Here is a 15,947-nt window from a genome sequence, read left to right as displayed (position 1 = left end):
CTGTTCATTAGCTGTTAATAAAGCAAAGTTAAGAGAAGTGCATTTAGCGTGAGACAGCATTTTTATGCGTTATATAATGTATAAATATTCATTCATACACTCGATATTCAAATCATTTAAAATCGTACCCCATTTTCATCATTCGGTTCAAAGGAAATAGGCCTATATTCAAATCGGGAAATTGCACAGCGTGGTCAGAGATCAAACTTAATTAATAACCAAGAACTGCATAGATGGTCAAAATACTTTATATAACCTATTTCCATAAAAAAAATTCTTTGTTGTCGAGAAGCTGGAAATGCAGTAGCTTTGAGTCTTATGGAAATCACAGGACTATCCAATGCTACAATATCCAGAATTTATGCGAAGTGATCTGAAGACGGGACTCCGCTTCCCGAAAGAGCAGCTGTGGCATAAGAGGATATCATAGAAGCTTTGAGGTAATCGCTGATCTCTTGTCGAATAGTTGTAGGATGTTTTCAGTGAGGTCGACATCAAGTCATATTTGCTCGAACAGTTTTCTGAATTCTGTGCTTCTGGAGTCGCAAACCTATTCTTCAATCAGCTCTTTCAACCAAAAATCGAAAAGGACTCCAGCGATGTTTGAGTAGATATGATTAAACGGCAGAAGATTGAAAAGCGGTACTATGGTCTGAATCCTTGCCGTCTGTACACTCTTTTGTACAATTGGAAAGAATAAAACACGGAGCCAGTCACACGAGGTTATAGATTCATCATGTCCGTACCTTCTTTACTCTTTCTCCTTCCCCAACCAACCAGTTTCGCAGTCTGATGCATTTGATATGTGATATTAGAGGCAGACAGAAGGGGAGTGGGAAACTCTCCATTGCATCCTCTTGTTGCTCACATCAGTACATATTGTCAGCAGAGAGAGTGCTAGGAAGTTCTTCACAGATTTTTTTTTTTATCAAAATCATGGTTCTAGACTCGAAGGTGTACAAATTAAAGAAACGCCACTTGGTTAAGGAGCATTTATTTTGCCCAGGCATGTATTCTCTGAGAAACTACTTTTAATACACCAGATAAAGCTACATAAAACAAAATACAAATAAATAAATAAAATATGAACATCGTAGCACAAGTCGAGAATAAGTAAAACAATGGCAGGGAAGTTGAATCCTGTCAAATCATGGATTGTTGTTGCTTCCGAAACGAAGTGCGGTACGGATTGGAGAGGTGGATGGTAGGTGCTAATGCTCAGTACTCAGTATTCTGGCACAGTTTTAGCCACAAGGTTTGGAAGTTTATTCCAGTTGAACAGATGCGATCCAGTCTAGGAGCATGCGACAGTATTTCCAATCGACAACCACTTTCTGCAGGTCCTGTATTTTAGGAAGTGGCTGGGCAGGTATGAAACTATTACAAAGTTTCGAACGGTTGTATTTGAGGATTAGTGTTGGATCAGTCTCCTCTGTGCCGTTTGTTTTAGTTGCTCAAAGTTTTGAAGTCCTGCTTCATCCAGCAATGTCCTGATGGTCTTTTTTGGTCCGTCTACTCCTAGGATGTTTCCCTCCACAGTCTTCCAAGACGCAGCAGTGCCTGTATTCTCAATTGGGGGGGGGGAACGTTCGGCGGTGCTTATTTGTGGCCATTTCTGGTTCCAGTATTCACATGCGAACACCAGTTTTTGAACTGAGGCCGAAGCAGGTGTCCAATTTCAGATGCATATAAAATAACTGGATAAACGGTGGTTTGAAGATATCTGGAAGTGACTGCGGTATCGTTGGAATGAAGTAGATGTTACTTTGCCCTCCCGCGTAAGATGATAAATCGCTTCGGGAGGTATTCTGTGTGCACATGGAATCTCAGCTTCGGATCGAAATAGACACCGAGGTCCTTATGGCTGGTAACTACTGGGATGGGAGTGCCACAAACTGATGGTTGAATTACTGTTGGTCGCTGTTTGAGTGAATAAATCATTTTTGCAGATTTAGAAGAGTTAAGGTTTAACGCAAATATCTGAAAGTAAGTTGAAAGACTGGTTAAGTTCTATTAACCAGAGTTTAATGAGTTCATTTTTAAAGACAAAATTACGTAATTGAAGCGTTCACGCAATCGACATTGCAATTCAGGATATTAAATATAACGATAGGAATTGAACCCGTAGTGTGACGAACAAGTGTTTACGTGTATTTCTATTATACGTGATCAAATCAGTAGGTGTTTTCCCCTCTTAACTATCCCTTGTTTCTTTTCACAGAAAAAGTTAACGAAGTGATATGTTCATAAATAACGGACAATTTAAAAAATGCCACCAGGAAGAGAATCCGTGATCAACTAAAGTAACCACTGAATCTTAAACGGAAACCTTATTTTTTGAACCTTATATTACTCGTATCTTTAATTTGGTAAAAAATGGTTTTAAAAGTTTGCTTTTTTTTAAATATTTAAAAGATATGTGCTGATAGATGTTAGCACTATATTTATAAGTTTTTAGTATGCGTTTTTTAAGAGTCCATATGCAAAGCAGCACTTTATTCAATCTCACATGGCTGTACCCTAGGTGGCTAGGCCAATTTGTCTTCGTATATTTCTGAAAAGGACAACCGTTATCGGAAAAAAACTACATAATGAAGTAACTCTGGATAATTAATACTATGATGGTCATCCTTATCTGAATAATACAAAAATAAATAACGTGAAATGTGTTTTCGTACGTACACATTAAGCAAAAGTCTGAGAGCAGCCACTGTGGCTGTTATCAGACTGGAAATGGGAAAGAAGGTGTGATAGAAGTGAAGGAAAAGACGTGTGAAGTAGAGGGGCGTTAAATGTTTCTTGGGACGAGATAATTTTTCTTAAGCCAAAGGATGATAAATAGTAGAACATCATTTATCATTACATAGTCAATCCACTGAGTAGTAAAACAATTACTTGGGATGTCGTCTTCAGTTTGCACAAAAACAGAATTTCTTTTTTTTTTCCTGTGCGTGTGATGATTACAGGTTTGGATTGAAAGCCTTTGTATTTAACGAGGGATTACTGCTTAAGTATGTAGTCAGGTATGCTGTAGCATAGGGTCTCGTAGTTTGGAGAACCTATTTTACGAAATAAGAAATCCTTTAAGAGGATTTCTGATTTTGTCGGAAGAAGTGGATCAATGTGATATCTGATGCACAAGAGTATGACGATTTTATAAAGGCAAATGCTACATGCAAGGATGAAAATGCCTGCCGCTATGACTAGAACAATGAGACGGGGGGTGAGTAAACATCGAATATATAATGTAGCTTGTGCAATGAGTTACTTCCAATGTTTCAGCACGTTAGAGAAGTTGAGAGATGAGGCAATTAATTAATTATTCCAGAAATTACATTATTTACGATTTTAAAAAGATGTTCTGGAAAAAATCCTACGGTCAGAGAACAAAGAACGAAGCATTTGCCGCAATATGTACTATCCTATCAAAAGTATTCGGATACTTTTCATGGATGTTTATTGAAGGAATTAATAGCGTGGGAAGGGGAATAATGTACTTTCTTCCTTAATAAGACCGTCTTTCTGTAAACGCTACTTTCCACTTTTTTCAGTATTGATCAGCAATCTTTCTTTCACTGCTCATTAAAGCAGTCAGTTGCGCTATCGGAAACAAGAATGCTGGCGGTGTGCAGATCAAGTATTCCAACTGACGATTTTATACGGGATTTGGGTCAGGATTTATTCTGACCCGAATCCCGTAGAAAAAGTTTCGGTCACACTACTTTTGCAACAGTATAATCTCTAAACCGTTGTCTGCAAACCTAGTTTTATAGCGCAGAGCAGGCATTAACAATCAGGTTAGGTTTAACAATCCTAAGGAATCACTGTAAACATTACATACCTACTCAATATAGGCCAAAGGTTTCCAGAGGTTGAGAACATCTGAAGAGGGAGCCGTATTATTCAGGGTTGTTAAAATTAAAGTAATCCTATGTGGAGGGCTCTGATAGAGTTCTAAGGCTCGTACTGAAAAGAAATTTGGACAACATTTACAATAAAGAATGCGCTCACCCTTTATTGGATAAAATTAGTTACAAAATTTGTCACTGTATGGCGCTGTGGCAATACAAATCACTTGAACAGCGCTACAATTGTTCAATGTGTCCTCCATTTTGGTCAACAGTTTCCATTCGAAGAACAGCATTTTCTACATCAGAACGTATCATGTCAACTGGAATAGCCAGCACATGACGTCTATTGCTGTCCTTCAGATCTACCTGAGTTTGACATCCTTACCGATACACCTGGTTCTTCAAAAAACCCCACAACCAGAAGTCGCATGGGGTGAGGTCCGGTGATCGGGGCGGCCAAGATGGAAACAACGGCTGATGACCCGTTCGTCTGTAAAGTGTTGCCTTAGTAATCTTTGCACGCAATGGTGGATGTGGGGTGGAGCAACATTTTGCATGAATATGGTATCCTGAAGGCACCCACGTTGTTGCAGTTCTGGTATTGGAAAATTTGCCAACATTTCATAATATCGCTGTCCAGTGACGAAACAGGTGCGGGATCCAGTCGGTGTTACCTGTTCAAAAAAAAAAAAAAAAAAAAATGGCCCAATCATGAATGTGGCCGTAAATCCACACCACACTGTCACTTTTGGAGAATGCAACGGGACCTCTTGGATAACCCCAGGGTTTTGTGTTGCCCAAATGCGACAGTTGTGCGTATTCACTTGTCCATTTAAGCAGAAGTGGGCTTCATCACTCCAAAGGATGTTCCATGGCCAAGTGATATCCACTGTCGTTCGCGCCAGAAACTGAAGTGCGGTTGTGAAACGAATATCTACATCACCATGCTTTAGTTGCTGTAGCATGTGAATCTTGTAAGGATAGTACCGCAACACCTGACGCATTACTAGCCTTACAGTGGAATACGGCATGTCCACTTCACGAGAAACAGCTGGCACATTGCGCTACCACATGGAGATTGACTCGATAAATCCACGACAGCCATAGCCATGTCTTCAACACGAGAGGAGTCCACTCGTTTTCGACCTCTACCTGGTTGAACACCAAGATGGCCTGTCGCTTCAAATTTCGCAATCATTTTGCGGACAGCACAAACAGTCATAGGTCCACGTGGGCCTTATGCGCTTCTGACGCAGGAATTCTCTGATATCCGCAGCTGAATTGTTGCTGTTCTGATAGTACTGCTGCAATAATAGCGCCTTTTCCTGCAACGTTGTTGGCATTGCTGTTGTTGCAGCGCAGGAGACTGAAGAGATTGCTTTGCTTTTTTATACAGTACAGTAGAGCTGAGTAGTGGTGCTGCGGAAATAACTTACGATTATGCAAATACCGTAAATTATTTGCATAATCGTAACTAAGATAGTTACGCGCCAGACAGTGACAAATTTTGTAACTAATTTTTTTTTCTCCAATAAATGGCGAGCGCATTCTTTATTATACCTGTTGTCCAAATTTCTCTTCTAGAACTCACTCCAGAGCCCTCTACATAGGGATACTTTAATTTTAGTAACCCTGTACTTGCACATTTTATTATTTCAGAATGCAAGGGCATGTAGGGATAAACTGGTTTGGACATGCTTGCTGAGTCAGTTTATGGAGACCGGGAATAGACGAGTGTGTCCACTTTCCCGTTGCTTGGCTGAACTCCAGTTTATGAGTACCCCTTGTTGCGGACATGGCCAAATTCGGGACGGATTGAAGCAAAAGCAGTCTTTCCTCTGGAGGTGTACCCACAATCTGGAGTATAACCCGATGTTTTCCTGCTACCTGTTCTACGATGTCGCACTTTGAACACATGGTATTAAATCGGAGAAATGTTCTAAGTAGTTGAATGGGAGCAATTTTAGCTTTCCTACTAATTAGGCTGAAGACTGGATGCAGCCATTCGCATTCTAGGTTGAGTTCATTCCATTGACACGTGTATTTAGATTTTATGAAAGTGTGCAAAAATAATCCACAGAGCTGAATGTATAGCCTTACTGCTTGGTAGTGGAAATCTCTGTAATTCTGACCAAGACACCAACGTTTTATTATTATATTTTTCTTCAGACCTAACGTCAGATTCTCAGTTTTTTTTTAATTTAAAAATGATGTGCGGTATAAAGTGGTCTTCTCTATTATTTTATAAATTTTTAAAGGAAAATTTCCGAATTAATCGTGAATGTTGGAAAGCTGGTTCAGTGTACATTCTAATATCATACTTTAAGTTACGAATATTTTCCCTGTGACTGTACATATAAAATGATTAAGTATAAATTCCAATAGCGTCTAGGAGCAAAGAATTTTAAAGAAAGAAGAAATAATTGGGCATGCTGGAGACGTACAGGAAGGGTTCACATATTACCAAAGAAGCTGCAGGTATAAATATACCTGCAGCTCGGCAGATAAAATAAAAATACAGTTGGAATTCATTTCTTGCTCACCTAGAATCGTAATGAAACGCCAAGGTTTAATATATTTATATTCTCTATACCTCTTTCATCATAAATTGATTTCGGCAGACAGACCAGCTTAATTTACACCCTAGTAGCAGTCGATGGCACCAAATTTAACTGTGGTCTCTTAATGACCCGTATATCGCATATGGTGACTAAATAACGCTAGATTATTCTCCTAGGAATGGGTCATCTGGATACCTTCTTGCCTAGTGACTACAATGACGAGAGTACCCTCTGCACACTTGCAAATTACGTTTATCTAATTCAGTCTACCCGTAAGGTCATTGACAAAAGGAAATGAGGCTTTTACAACCGATCTTTCTTGGATGGGCTACAAAAGGAATGGAGCTCTGCTTCATGTTTGCATTTAGAAATGGCTAAGCCACTAGACGAAACCACTGGTTTCAACTAATCAGGTAATATACGATTAATTCAGTAAAGAATACATTATTGGATAAAACAATAGATGCAGGGCCAAAACACAGTATCGTTAGGATAATTCTTGAACAGCTCACTGCAATGTATCGTGAGATTCATTGTGGTGGAAGGACTGTACAATTTGCATATGGAGTACAATAAAATTGCAATCAAAACATAATAATTGTTTTATATTCTAGACTTTTTTCGATATTTTAAAAATTCCTTACAAACTATAGTAGCTATTTTTTAAAGAAAAAATTAAAATTTCAGAAAAGAGAAAGAAATATTCATTTCACAGGTGAGGACCTACGACTAGCCAGCCATCTATTCAAGTGGGGTCGTAGAAAGGAAAAGTTTGGGATATGTTGAGCGGACATCTCTGATCAGGCACAGAGTATAAAGCCCTCTGCGAGGGGAAGAAGGATCTTATATCGATTTTATAAGTTTTCGAATCTAATTATTTGCTAACAGAGGAATACAGAATTCGAATGAGATTTATAATATTCTGAAACGTTATCATACCAAATTGTTCCTTATTTACAGAACAGATAACTCTATATCAAGTGGAAAGAGACCAGAACTAGTAAACAGAAGACTAACCTTGGTGACGAGTGCAGTGATGGAGAGCGAAGTAAATAACATGGGTGAATCTCTCTTCACAATTTGTTTGTCTCTGCTATTGTAACAGGATCTAAAGTTTGTGCAAGTTCTTCGCGTGTGACGTGAATGTCCTACAGTAACTTCCCTCGGGTTTCTGTGTCTTCATCGCTATTCCTGCAGCATCCCTGATCCACATGACGCGGACACGTGTTAGATGTAATACGACCTGATCTGTGATCGAAGACAAATTGGATACCGCGCGGGCAGCATCTTCTGTTTTCTCATGTCTTTCTCTCCGTTACTTACCCCTGCAGGCTATGCAAACACGCGTGAAACTCGGTACGGACCGTGGTAGCAAATATCTCGCGCTCACGCCAGAGAAGTCGGCCACGAGACAAGGTAAAAGTCAAAAGATTAAATATCAGTTACTCGTGCGGTACATTAACTCCGCTCGCTTAGAACGAGCACGCGAGCCTCCCATGAGCTGATGGTTGGCACCACTCGGCAGTCTATGCTCCGCACATCCGATCACCACCGTACGTGTAAAGGTGGTTGGCTAGTGATTACCCGTGAGTCTGAGCGACTCACGTTTGCAATCCGAGCCATTTGCAGCCGTCTGTTGTTTCACCATAGGCGTGGCCAAATATTCGCAGTTGAAGGCTGCTGGATCACTGGCACGGGAAGCGAGGAATATTTCTTTTCTCGGTCACGCACTCCCCCACCAGAAAGTCTTTGTCCAATTTTTCTGAATATGTAACTTGTCGCTATGTTAGATATTCATTGTAAAATCGAAGCATGTTTCGCTTAGTAACACGCCGAAGGTTATTTGGCAAGCGAACCTTAATGGCATTGAACACAGTAACCGAATTAATAGAATTCCACGAATAAATTTGCCTTTTTATTAGTTCGTATTCAATCACAGTTAACGGACGTTATGTCCATTTAACAAATGGCTCTGATTATTGATTTTTCGATTCTTGCATGCAAAATAAGGGTGTCAAAATCGGAGATGAACTTTCGATCTCTACTGTAGCGAATGTGACACCTACGTGTGACATAACTATTATGTCCCCAGCGTAGGAGGGAGGGGATTTGCTGTTAAAGAGCGGAAGTGGGATCTTTTTTCGTCTATAGTAGAGGATGAACACGTTGTTATAAAGAAGTAAGCCTGAGCTCTGCCAGTGGCTACAGAAAGGTGGTGGAGATTAACCAGGTGATGAACAGTAATGGCAGTTGTAGCTAACACCTACGTAACATCACGCATTTTAGTCTATTTCCCGTAGGCTTATGACATCAGCTTGTGTGTGTTCACCGCAGTGAATTTTGTTTTTGTGGTCTGCTTCAAACCAAACTGTATGAGGGGGATCTGGGGTATATCGAAGATGAATTTTATTTCGATTTACTGTTTGAAACAAATTAGTGGGCCACTCAAATTATAAACACCGTCAGTTTATAATTCATGCGTTTATGGATTCAACCAATTTACATAGCAGGAGAGGCACCCTAACGGAAGTAATTCCATTTTGATTTTCGGCCTCGATTAAAAGAAATTAAGAAATTAACCGCATTATTCTCTGTTTGCCCTTCAAAATCATGCATTTCTAGCGCATGATTCTGAAGGAAGCAGGAAACGGACTACATTAATTCTAATATGTGTTTTTTAGAACAAGGATTGTCTTGTGATTTTCGCCTCTGAATGACACTCGAAAGAATATTCCGGGAATCCCTTGTTCCTTTTTTTAGGCAAGGAAACATGGGGTTTTCGTGCCAAAATATTATTTTTAATTTTATTATCTGGTTGAAAAAATAAGTCACAAACTGATAGTATATTGCGTCTGTAATTGCATCGATCGATTTGCTGTTTGCTGATTCAAAATCCAATTTCTGGAAGAATAAACCATGCAACCCTCTCCTGATACCGAATTTTTGCTCCTATTTCAAGCTGAAATCTTGAAACACGGAAAATTATCTTGGATATTAAGTTCTTCCATCGTATTTTCTCTGGGACTTAGAGGGGAACAGGTATTCTGTGTGTTATCAGACACCCAGTCTAAAACACTGATGGATCCAATATCTTTCTATTATAGAAACTTTTGGCGAAGTCCGGTTGGTCTGCCTCCCTAAAATCCACTCATGCACACCTTCTCGATGGTAAGCCCTGTTACGTCACTTAGGTGGCAACGAACGTGTAGCGTGGTTCTCTTCAAGACGCCTGGTCAGCGTGAAGAGGAAAAGACCAAACCCTCCAGCATATGACAGCACGACGAAACAAATGGCGCTCAGTCTCCAGCAGCTTTCACTCCTCCTCTTACGGCAGCTAAAGGTCAGAGTGGAAGTAGAGGGTGCTAAGAATCTCTGGGTACGACCAGGCTTCCATACACGGAAACTGAACTTGGCCTGTTACAATGTCAGATCGCTCATCGGTGAAGACATGATATTAGAGTGGAAAAGGAATTAGAAAATGTGAATTGGAATATCATCGGTTTGGCTGAAACAAGAAGAAGAAATGAATCACTTATAAGTTTATCAAGTGAAAATCTGCTGTACCCCAATGGAAACAGTGAAAGGAGTGAAGGTGGAATTGGGTTTCTGGTCCATAAGATTTTAAAAACAACAACATTTTGGAATACAAAAGTACATCACCAAAGGTGTCAAGACTAATACTCAAGATTTCTAAGAGGTACAAGCTAAAGGTTATAATGATTTATGCACCAACATCAAGCCATGATAATGAAGAGGTTGAAGAAATGTACACCGAAATTGAGTCTTCTAGATGAGCAGAAAATCCACTACAATATTATTATGGGGGACTTCAATGCTAAGGTTGAAAAAAGACAAAACAACGCAGAAAAGGGAACTGTAGTAAATTTTGGAATTGGTGAAAGAAATGAAAGAGGTGAAAGACTTGTGGAATTTGCAGAATCTTCAGGATTGTCAATAATGAACACTTTTTTTCAAGAAAAGGGTGGACAGAAAGTGGACATGGAAGAGTCTAAATGGATTAACAACTAATGAAATCGACTTCATCCGCACTAACAGAAGATATATTGTGAATGATGTTACCGTCCTGAATAAGGTAAATGTTGGAAGTGATCACGGAATGGTAAGATGTACACTTGATATAGATGTAGGAAAGGAAAAAAAAACTGACTCGAGTAAATAATACAAAGGTCTTTGAGATAACAGAAGAGGAGAAAAAGCAGTGTGTACTTGAACTTTAGAACACGTTTGAGCTTCTGCAGACTGCTCAGGACCAAGATATCGACGAGGAATATTACAATTTTCTGAAAATGATAAAGCCCAAGAAACCTATAGGGCAAAAGAAATCCAAAGAAGAAAAAATTAGTCAAGAAACACTTGTTATGATGAACCGAAGGCGACAAATGAAGAGCAAGATAAACACTGATGAGAAGAAAATTGAGTATACTGAGTTATGCAAAGCCATTAGAAAGAGACACAGAGAGGACATAAGAAAATTTAACACAAGAAACGTAGAACAAGCATTAAGGGAAAACGAAGGAGGACTTAAATTAGCAGCCATGAGAAATAATACAGAAAGAAAAATGATACTGAAACTGAAGAATAGCGATGGCGTACTTATAAACAGCAGAGAAGGCATAATTCAAATAGCAGAAGACTACTATAGAGAATTATACAAGGAGCGAGGGAATGATGCCAGCAGTGGTGAAGATGGATCGCAAATTAGCAACACATACGACATACCCGATATTCTTCCTGATGAGGTAGAACATGCATTGAAGAAAATGAAGAATCAGAAAGCCCCGGTGGAAGATGAAGTTACTGTAGAGTTGTTAAAATTGGGAGGAAGAGACATAACACAAAAACTGGCAAGGCTCTTAACAAAGTGCATTAGAAAAGGTGTGACGCCTAAGCAGTGGAATAATACAATCACAGTTTTGCTGCATAAGAAAGGAGATAAATCAGTAATTGGAAATTATAGACCAATTAGCTTGATATCCCACATCTACAAGTTGTTCACAAGGGTCATTACTAACAGATTAGAAAGCATACTTGATGAGAATCAACCGAAAGAGTAAGCTAGCTTTAGGACATGATTCTAAACTATGGATCACCTTCACGTAATATCACAGCTAATGGAGAAAGCAAATGAATATAAAACACCATTATGCCTGGCATTTGTGGATTATGAAAAGGCGTTTGACTCCATACAGCATAAGGCAATGTTTCGGGCACTGGAAAGACAAGGCATTGATACCCCACATATTATGATTTTGAAGAAAATATATGAGAGTGCTACCTCCTTTATTAGACTAGACAAAGACAGTAGCGAATTTAAAATCGAGAAAGGAGTTCGACAAGGGGTCACAATATCTTCGAAGCTGTTTACTGCTGCCCTTGAGGAAGATTTCAGAAGATTAGACTTGTTGCAGAAAGGAGTCAATGTGAATGGAGAGTACCTAAACCATTTACGATTTGCAGATGACATTGCGGTCATAAACCACGATCCCAAAGAATTAGAGGAAAATCTTAATCAGTTATGCACAGTTAGTAAGGATTTTGGACTAAAGATGAATATGGCTAAAACAAAAGTAATGATGAACAAGTATGCCACAGAAAGGGAAATAACGATTGAAGGAGCAGTAATTGAAAAGGTGGAGTCATATACTTATCTGGGACAAGTTATTAGCTGTAATAACTCGCCTGGTGAGATCGGCAAAAGGGCGTCCTTATGAAGAAAGACTTCGAATATGTGGGTTGCAGAGTTTGGAAACTAGATACCTTAGAGGAGATTTGATTGAGGTGTTTAAGGCTCTGAGAGGCACCAGTAAAATGAATGAGGACGAAATTTTCAAGATTATAAATGATGCTAGAACTAGGGGACATAAATTCAAGTTACGGGGGGGGAAATATTTAGATTGGACTGCAGGAAGTTTTATTTTAGCCAGCGAGTTATAAATTACTGGAATAAGTTGCCTTCATGGGTGGTAGAGGCCGACAGTTTGGGGAAATTCAAAGGTCATCTAGATAGTACTTTCGAGTAAGGGAAGCGCATAGGTTTAGTTATTTATTTTATTTTATTTTATTTTTTTGTTTTTATCATTGTTTTGTTCGGATTTTTTTTTTTTTTTTTTTTTATGGCTGGTGCAGCAAAAGCCATAGGCTTTCTTGCACCATGCGGCCGTTACTAATACTAATAATGATAAATGGCTAGATGTCAAGAGAAGAATAAATTTAGGATGGATAGCATTCAGTAAATATAGTCACATAGTGAGGAGCAATATCCCAGTTTGTCTGAAACGTAAAATAATGAACCAATGTATACTCCCCACCATGACTTATGGAAGTGAAACTTGGGCACTCACCAAAAGAATGGAAGAGAAGCTGAGAACTACACAGCGAAGAATGGAACGAATTATATTGGGAATCAGACTGTTAGATAAGAAGAGAAACACATGGATTAGGCAGCAAACTCAAGTAAAGGACATTCTTATCAAAACTAAAGAACTAAAATGGTCTTGGGCAGGACACATAGCTCGAAGACATGATGACAGATGGAAAAGAAAATAACAGAATGGTACCCAAGAGGAGGTAGAAGAAAACATGGAAGACAATGGCGGAGATGGATAGATGAAATTCATGAGTTTGTGGGTAGTAAATGGATGGCCATTGCACAAAACAGAAGGAACTGGAAAGTTGGTGGAGAGGCCTTCATCCTACAGTGGATTGAAAATGGCTGATGATGATTTTCTCTGGATCAGATTCTGTAGATCTACCTCACCTTACTTCCAATGCACGGACGGCAGCTGCTAGATGGAAGGTTACCTTCTACATCAATAGATTGCTTGGAAATATCCAAGAACTCTTTCTTTAAAAGACCATTTACCTTTAGCCAGTAAAGAATTTCACAGGAATATGTAGAACAGGTTTTTTTATGGGGTGTACCCAGGTGAAGTTGCTTCAATCTATCTACAACATGTGAATTGTAATTTATCAATATTAATGGGATTTTTTTCAGGATACTGCAATAAAGGAAAACAAGAAAAAATGTTATGTTCCTCATGCTAATCTGATTTCCTGATAGAGTTGTACTATCATTGAAATATCGCTGTTATTATTTGGTTTTTAGGAGCATTAGCGTGTGGGATCACGAAAAACTTTCTATAGGCAGTCCACACAAGTAGGCATCCGCTAGTTCAGTCGAGTGAGTTGGATACGAGTAATCGGTTCCTCTCGAAAGGAGTTCGTTTCCGAAGTGTAATTCCAAGTGCAATCTCCCCATATGGGATATGGCATCTTTCTGTTGAACTCGTTACATTTTTAAATTGAGGTTCTCAGAACGACAGAATAGTTTCAGTTTATCGCTGAGTCGATTCCAATGTTGTTACTCTAACCTTTCTACTTCAATAAAGAAGGGACCAATGATCACATAAACAGGAATGCCACACCATATTGTCACACATTCGTTACGCAAGGGCCGCCAAGCTTATTTGGTTGCTGAAATTCTATGAAACGTATTATTCATTTAATGTACCCTGACAGCTGCGTGTTACATTAATCAGAAACCAAAACTTTTTTCAAGAAATATCCCATTTTCGTTCTGCATCACTTGGGCTGAGAGTAGTATAGAGACTCCCCCTCCTCCTTTTTCTTGTCACATTCGAGTAATTATTGAGTCATATGCAAAAAGCAGCCAAAAAGTACACGCGTTTTTTTTTGGAGTGTATTTCATATTTAAATTCAGTGCTTTGCTGTATATAATATATTAAACCGATACATCCTACTTTCTATCTTTAAACCATTAGTAAATTTTGACAAATTCTCCTGTATTCATTTGTTAATTATGCGACTTTTACGTGGGGAAATAGAAATTAATACATTTTTTCTATTATCCGAAGGCGAAGAATACGCTCATCAAATACAGTATGTATTTGTAGTTTGGTGTGTATTTCGCATGCGTTATTCAGAGGTCTGCCATTAAAGGGTGTAGTAATAGCTGATGTGGCTTCTTTTTTTTAGCTGTATAAAAATTCAGTGAATTTCTACTCGACTGGGACTGAAATTTGGCTCCGATCCACAGACAAGAAGAAGAAGAAGAAGAGAAATATAAAACAGATACCCCTGCCTGTTGAACAATTCAACATCACACAAGGAATATCCAAGGACGAGAAAGAAAACCATGATGTACACTGCGAAACTCTGAAAGAAAAGCAGCTACCACTTTTCCTGTAGGAAACAAAAAACGAAAATGATCCAGATACTTCGAAGACTTTTCTTTCGTTGCGATTGCAGCAGCGAAGCTGGTTTCTCAACTAAAGATAGAAATGGAAACTCCAAGAGGGAACATAAGGGAGTATTCAGAAGCCAAACGAGTAACATGCCGTGATACATTAGTAGCACGAACTTCCTCTACACCATGAATTCGAGATTTTAATTTTAAAATCCTGCATCACAGGTACCGAATTTTAGTTGAATAAAGGGCAACTGATCTCAAGCCTACACGGGTAATTAATCAACAAGGGGTTAAAATCCTGAGATATAAATCTTCACTTGTTCAAGAGAATGGAAGATGGAGCCTTTTATAGTTAAGGAGAGATATCAAATGACAGCTGATCCATTCTCTCTCACTTTGAAGTGTAACGAGTTCTGAACTATTTAGATTTCTTTGACTGTCTGATTACATGATTCACAAAGCGTGAGTTAATAGAATTTTCTTTTAACAAGTTGTACTGAGGTGGCAACTATGTTTAGTATTTTTATTTTTTTTGATGACAAATCATAATTAAAAATTTTTTTGGTGTGTACATTGTAATTGGGTTTAATTTTATTAAAATAAAATTAAAATATTTTGTGTCTGTTTGGAGCAAAGTAAGTTTTCATTTTAGTATTATTAATTTTAATATCCTGACATACACCAATCTTTCCATAGACACAGCAAGAACTGTGCATGCGAATGGCCGGATCGATGGAGCTTGTTTCTGATCTAAAGATGGAAATGGAAAACATGCAGTTCTGCGTCAGTATGGATGGGTAGATGAAGCAATGAAACTACTTTTTTTCGAACAGATATTTCCTTCTCTACCAGCATTCTTAGAGTTCTGCTTTAGGACACTTCTTCTCAACCCTGCTTTACATTGATATTTCTTTTTTGTAACAGTGTCTTATAAAAATGAACCCTGGAGCGCAGAGAGGGCATTACGTTTCGGAAAGTCAGTGCCATCGTTGACGAAACCCACGCATCGTTTTGTCGGTTAATATTATTCCGAAAAGTGGCCTGGAACTACTTATACATCCCTGATGACAGCTCTATTGGAATAGGAGAAATACGTTTGAGGAAGAACTCACTCCGTCGATTTTGTGAAGAGGTATAGAAAAATCTACCTCATTTTAAAAATATCAGCACTTTTTTATGCATTACATTAAACATAATATGAGATTAAAAATGTTTGAATATTCATTTCTCTCGTGAATTGGCAAATGAACTTAGTCTCATTAAATAAATGAAACGTCTGCAGGCATTGTATTCTTCTTAGGTAGC

General features: G+C 38.6%; 1 protein-coding gene across 2 annotated transcripts in view; it reads right to left on the bottom strand.

The window, feature by feature from the left end:
• The window catches only part of LOC150076451 (uncharacterized), a 104,915-nt gene extending 96,907 nt beyond the window's left edge, over positions 1-8,008 (bottom strand). The window contains exon 1 of one of the 2 annotated variants that reach the window (XM_090387451.1): positions 7,430-8,008. The gene's annotated coding sequence lies outside the window, so the exon portion shown is untranslated. The remainder of the gene's footprint in view (positions 1-7,429) is intronic. The other variant, XM_090387452.1, reaches the window with a different exon arrangement.
• Between the last annotated feature and the right edge of the window lie 7,939 nt (positions 8,009-15,947).

Source organism: Mastigoproctus giganteus, chromosome 13 (genome assembly GCF_048544385.1).
Source record: "Mastigoproctus giganteus isolate SK-2022 chromosome 13, ASM4854438v1, whole genome shotgun sequence".
NCBI classification, from domain to species: Eukaryota; Metazoa; Arthropoda; class Arachnida; order Uropygi; family Thelyphonidae; genus Mastigoproctus; species Mastigoproctus giganteus.
The sequence above is the reverse complement of the archived record's forward strand: the minus strand, read 5'-3'. Positions and strand labels throughout refer to the sequence as shown.